Genomic DNA, 6,611 nt, shown 5'->3' with positions numbered 1-6,611 from the left:
ACACCAGAATGGTAGTGTCCCCCCCAGAGTACAGCCTAATGGCATTGTCCCTCTCAGAGTACACCAGAATGGTAGTGTCCCCCCCAGAGTACAGCAGAATGGTAGTGTCCCTCTCAGAGTACAGCAGAATGGTAGTGTCCCCCTCAGAGTACAGCAGAATGGTAGAATGGTAGTGTCCCTCTCAGAGTACCGCAGAATGGTAGTGTCCCTCTCAGAGTACAGCAGAATGGTAGTGTCCCTCTCAGAGTACAGCAGAATGGTAGAATGGTAGTGTCCCTCTCAGAGTACAGCAGAATGGTAGTGTCCCTCTCAGAGTACAGCAGAATGGTAGTGTCCCTCCCAGAGTACAGCAGAATGGTAGTGTCCCCCTCAGAGTACAGCAGAATGGTAGTGTCCCTCCCAGAGTACAGCAGAATGGTAGTGTCCCCCCCAGAGTACAGCAGAATGGTAGTGTCCCTCTCAGAGTACAGCAGAATGGTAGTATCCCCCCCAGAGTACAGCAGAATGGTAGTGTCCCCTCCAGAGTACAGCAGAATGGTATTGTCCCCTCCAGAGTACAGCAGAATGGTAGTGTCCCCTCTCAGAGTACAGCAGAATGGTAGTGTCCCCTCCAGAGTACAGCAGAATGGTAGTGTCCCCTCTCAGAGTACAGCAGAATGGTAGTGTCCCCTCCCAGAGTACAGCAGAATGGTAGTGTCCCCTCCCAGAGTACAGCAGAATGGTAGAATGGTAGTGTCCCTCTCAGAGTACAGCAGAATGGTAGTGTCCCCCTCAGAGTACAGCAGAATGGTAGTGTCCCCTCTCAGAGTACAGCAGAATGGTAGTGTCCCCTCCCAGAGTACAGCAGAATGGTAGTGTCCCCTCCCAGAGTACAGCAGAATGGTAGAATGGTAGTGTCCCTCTCAGAGTACAGCAGAATGGTAGTGTCCCCCTCAGAGTACAGCAGAATGGTAGTGTCCCCCTCAGAGTACAGCAGAATGGTAGTGTCCCTCTCAGAGTACAGCAGAATGGTAGTGTCCCTCTCAGAGTACAGCAGAATGGTAGAATGGTAGTGTCCCTCTCAGAGTACAGCAGAATGTTAGAGTCCCCCTCAGAGTACAGCAGAATGGTAGTGTCCCTCCCAGAGTACAGCAGAATGGTAGTGTCCCCCTCAGAGTACAGCAGAATGGTAGTGTCCCTCCCAGAGTACAGCAGAATGGTAGTGTCCCCCCCAGAGTACAGCAGAATGGTAGTGTCCCTCTCAGAGTACAGCAGAATGGTAGTGTCCCCCCCCCAGAGTACAGCAGAATGGTAGTGTCCCTCTCAGAGTACAGTAGAATGGTAGTGTCCCCTCCAGAGTACAGCAGAATGGTAGTGTCCCCTCCAGAGTACAGCAGAATGGTAGTGTCCCCTCCAGAGTACAGCAGAATGGTAGAGTCCCCCTCCAGAGTACAGCAGAATGGTAGTGTCCCCTCCAGAGTACAGCAGAATGGTAGTGTCCCCTCCAGAGTACAGCAGAATGGTAGTGTCCCTCTCAGAGTACAGCAGAATGGTATGGTAGTGTCCCTCTCAGAGTACAGAAGAATGGTAGTCTCCCTCTCAGAGTACAGTAGAATGGTAGTGTCCCTCTCAGAGTACAGCAGAATGGTAGAATGGTAGTGTCCCTCTCAGAGTACAGCAGAATGGTAGTGTCCCCCTCAGAGTACAGCAGAATGGTAGTGTCCCTCTCAGAGTACAGCAGAATGGTAGTGTCCCTCCCAGAGTACAGCAGAATGGTAGTGTCCCTCCCAGAGTACAGCAGAATGGTAGTGTCCCCCCCAGAGTACAGCAGAATGGTAGTGTCCCTCTCAGAGTACAGCAGAATGGTAGTGTCCCTCTCAGAGTACAGCAGAATGGTAGTGTCCCTCCCAGAGTACAGCAGAATGGTAGTGTCCCTCCCAGAGTACAGCAGAATGGTAGTGTCCCCCCCAGAGTACAGCAGAATGGTAGTGTCCCTCTCAGAGTACAGCAGAATGGTAGTGTCCCTTCCAGAGTACAGCAGAATGGTAGTGTCCCCTCCAGAGTACAGCAGAATGGTAGTGTCCCCTCCAGAGTACAGCAGAATGGTAGTGTCCCCTCCAGAGTACAGCAGAATGGTAGAGTCCCCCTCCAGAGTACAGCAGAATGGTAGTGTCCCCTCCAGAGTACAGCAGAATGGTAGTGTCCCCTCCAGAGTACAGCAGAATGGTAGTGTCCCTCTCAGAGTACAGCAGAATGGTAGTGTCCCTCTCAGAGTACAGAAGAATGGTAGTGTCCCTCTCAGAGTACAGTAGAATGGTAGTGTCCCTCTCAGAGTACAGCAGAATGGTAGAATGGTAGTGTCCCTCTCAGAGTACAGCAGAATGGTAGTGTCCCCCTCAGAGTACAGCAGAATGGTAGTGTCCCTCTCAGAGTACAGCAGAATGGTAGTGTCCCTCCCAGAGTACAGCAGAATGGTAGTGTCCCTCCCAGAGTACAGCAGAATGGTAGTGTCCCCCCCAGAGTACAGCAGAATGGTAGTGTCCCTCTCAGAGTACAGCAGAATGGTAGTGTCCCTCTCAGAGTACAGCAGAATGGTAGTGTCCCTCCCAGAGTACAGCAGAATGGTAGTGTCCCTCCCAGAGTACAGCAGAATGGTAGTGTCCCCCAGAGTACAGCAGAATGGTAGTGTCCCTCTCAGAGTACAGCAGAATGGTAGTGTCCCCCCAGAGAACAGCAGAATGGTAGTGTCCCCTCCAGAGTACAGCAGAATGGTAGTGTCCCCTCCAGAGTACAGCAGAATGGTAGTGTCCCCCCCAGAGTACAGAAGAATGGTAGTGTCCCCTCCAGAGTACAGCAGAATGGTAGAGTCCCCCTCCAGAGTACAGCAGAATGGTAGTGTCCCCTCCAGAGTACAGCAGAATGGTAGTGTCCCTCTCAGAGTACAGCAGAATGGTAGTGTCCCTCTCAGAGTACAGCAGAATGGTAGTGTCCCCTCCCAGAGTACAGCAGAATGGTAGTGTCCCTCTCAGAGTACAGCAGAATGGTAGTGTCCCCCCCAGAGTACAGCAGAATGGTAGTGTCCCCCCCAGAGTACAGCAGAATGGTAGTGTCCCTCTCAGAGTACAGCAGAATGGTAGAATGGTACAGTATTGATATTATACCTTCTGTTGGTACATTTTTATTAAGCTGTGTGGATTTTCACAATGATTTCCAGACACATATCTCTGCCAGTTAATTGATCCTGAACTCTGAGGGGGGCGCCAGATTTACATTATAATGTTGACTTTCGCAGCTGTAAATGAATGAAAGCGTTTTACAGGTCCCGCCTGGGCTGTGCATGAAAACCATCCAATTCAAATCTGAGGTGAAGGCACAAACAAAAGTCATTGGAAGGCTAAGTGTTACTAAGCATGGAAGTTTTGAGTTTCCAACCACTTCTCTCCTCCCGTTTTTAACAGGAGGTCTGGACAATAAAGAAGCAAACTTTTTTGTTGGTTTTGTCATCAGAAAACATCTGGTAAAATCCAAATCTCACATCCACTTAACCATTTTAAAAGCTTCCACAAAACGGATTAAATTAAACAGTCTATTATGACACCAGGCGAGACCCAGATGCAGACACAGGAGACGAATGGTTGGAGTTTAAGATGTTTAATAAATCCAAAGGGGTAGGCAAGAGAATGGTCGAGGACAGGCAAAAGGTCATAGCCAGATCAGAGTCCAGACAGGCTCGAGGTCAGTGCAGGCACGATGGTCAGGCAGGTGGGTACAGAGCCCAGACAGGCTCGAGGTCAGGGCAGGCACGATGGTCAGGCAGGTGGGTACAGAGTCCAGACAGGCTCGAGGTCAGTGAAGGCACGATGGTCAGGCAGGTGGGTACAGAGTCCAGACAGGCTCGAGGTCAGTGCAGGCACGATGGTCAGGCAGGTGGGTACAGAGTCCAGACAGGCTCGAGGTCAGGGCAGGCACGATGGTCAGGAAAACAGGCAAAAATGCTGGTAGGCTTGGACATACAAGACGAACTGGCCCAGAGAGACAGGAAACACAGGGATAAATACACTGGCACAGAGACAGGAAACACAGAGATAAATACACTGGCTCAGAGAAACAGGAAACAATACTAATTATGACCTCGTGCATGAAGTAGAAAAATAATATAAATGACTTGAGCATGTGTTTTATTTTTCGTGATTACAATCTTGTCTCATTGCTGCAACTCCCAACGGGCTCGGGAGAGGCGAAGGTCGAGTCATGCGTCCCCTAAAACATGACCCGCCAAACCACGCTTCATAACACCCACTGCTTAACCCGTAAGCCAGCTGCACCAATGTGTCGGAGGAAACACCGTTCAACTGACGACCGAAGTCAGCCTGCAGGAGCCTGGCCCGCCACAAGGAGTCGCTAGAGCGCGATTAGCCAAGTAACCCCCCCCCCCCCCACCCTATGGGACTCCCGGTCACGGCCGGTAATGATCGAACCCCAGGCAGTAGTGACGCCACAACACTGCGATGCAGTGCCTTAGACCTCTGCGCCCCTCGGGAGGCCGAGCTGCATGTGTTGTAGGAATCAAACTACATGATGTTCATGGCTAACATCTGTTATAGGAATCAAACAACATGATGATTATGACTAACATCTGTTATAGGAATCAAACAACATGATGTTTATGACTAACATCTGTTATAGGAATCAAACAACATGATGTTCATGACTAACACAGTGTTATCATATGAGCGTATAGACTTCAGACACATACTGTATTGTGCTTCATGTTGGATTTTCCACGCTACACCAAACATGGATGTTACGGATGTAGGTATCCTGTGTGTGTGTGTGTGTATCCTGTGTTTGCTCTCCCTCTCCCCTCACAGGTGAAAATCATCACTCCCCCATCAGTCACCAATCAATCATCAATCAGAAGACACACCTCCTCCTGTTTTCCTACCCTATCACAGTTCCTTTCCCTTGGTTTAAAAACCCTGTCAGTTGTTTGCTCTAGAGCTCAATCTCTCTGTAAATGCCATGTCCGTAGGTCTCTGTGGTTCACGCTCTCGTTGTGTATTAACCTCTCTTTTGTTTGAGCACCTCCATAGCACTTTGTCATCACCTGTGTATTGTTTTGGTTATGGTGTTTGTTTGCTGGTGGGAAAAGGGGGAACCAAGACAAGTCACCCATGGGCATACACTACCCGTAGGTAGACTTTGTTAAATACACTAGTTAGAACTGTGCTGTATTTTTGGTTAGTTAGTTAGCTGTTATTAAAGTAGGCTAGTCTAGCTTAGGTTTTTTTTTAATACTTATTGTTTCTTTCCTTGGGTCCAGCTCAGCCCCTTTTCCTGCTACCCCCCATTACCGTGTGTTTTCAAATAAACCTTGAGTTTGACGGTAGATTTCAGTTGTCCTGGTTATTTCGTTCAAACTTTTGCTTTGTCACTATTATAATTTGCATGAGTTGTTAGGGGTCTCATTACCATCCCCCCCCTAGACTGTCGGGCCAAAAGGGATCCGTAACAATGGACATCCAGAAATACACTTGATATCTCTGTCCCACCATGTTTGTCACGTTTGTGCATGTGTGTTTGTGTGTGAAAGAGAGAGAGAGATGGCACCCACACACTTCAGCTGTGGTCTCTCTCTCTCTCTCTCTCTCTCTCTCTCTCTCTCTCTCTCTCTCTCTCTCTCTCTCTCTCTCTCTCTCTTTGGGCTTCTCTCCACTGCTTTCCCTCCCTCAGCTTTTCCAGTCAAACCAGAGACAACCCAACAACTCCTATCACAGTCTATTCCATCATATGATCTCATCTGTCTGTGTTCCTGTCTGTCACTCTGATTACTTCCCCATAGTGCTAATTCATCTGGGATATCCCTCCGACAATAGGCCAGACCCCCTGCTCTCCCCTGGCCAGACCCCCTGCTCTCCCCTGGCCAGACCCTCTGCTCTCCCCTGGCCAGACCCTCTGCTCTCCCCTGGCCAGACCCTCTGCTCTCCCCTGGCCAGACCCTCTGCTCTCCCCTGGCCAGACCCTCTGCTCTCCCCTGGCCAGACCCTCTGCTCTCCCCTGGCCAGACCCTCTGCTCTCCCCTGGCCAGACCCTCTGCTCTCCCTGGCCAGACCCCCTGCTCTCCCCTGCCCAGACTCCCTGCTCTCCCCTGCCCAGACTCTCTGCTCTCCCCTGGCCAGACCCTCTGCTCTCCCCTGGCCAGACCCTCTGCTCTCCCCTGGCCAGACCCTCTGCTCTCCCCTGGCCAGACCCTCTGCTCTCCCCTGGCCAGACCCCCTGCTCTCCCCTGGCCAGACCCCCTGCTCTCCCCTGGCCAGACCCTCTGCTCTCCCCTGGCCAGACCCCCTGCTCTCCCCTGGACAGACCCCCTGCTCTCCACTGGACAGACCCCCTGCTCTCCACTGGACAGACCCCCTGCTCTCCACTGGACAGACCCCCTGGACAGACCCCCTGGACAGACCCCCTGGACAGACCCCCTGGACAGACCCCCTGCTCTCCCCTGGCCAGACTCCCTGGCTCTTTCCCCTGGCCAGACTCCCTGGCTCTTTCCCCTGGCCAGACTCCCTGGCTCTTTCCCCTGGCCAGACTCCCTGGCTCTTTCCCCTGGCCAGACTCCCTGGCTCTTTCCCTGG

The sequence above is a fragment of the Oncorhynchus masou genome, unplaced genomic scaffold, assembly GCF_036934945.1.
Source record: "Oncorhynchus masou masou isolate Uvic2021 unplaced genomic scaffold, UVic_Omas_1.1 unplaced_scaffold_2124, whole genome shotgun sequence".
Taxonomy (NCBI): Eukaryota; Metazoa; Chordata; class Actinopteri; order Salmoniformes; family Salmonidae; genus Oncorhynchus; species Oncorhynchus masou.
This window is presented reverse-complemented; position numbering follows the sequence as displayed.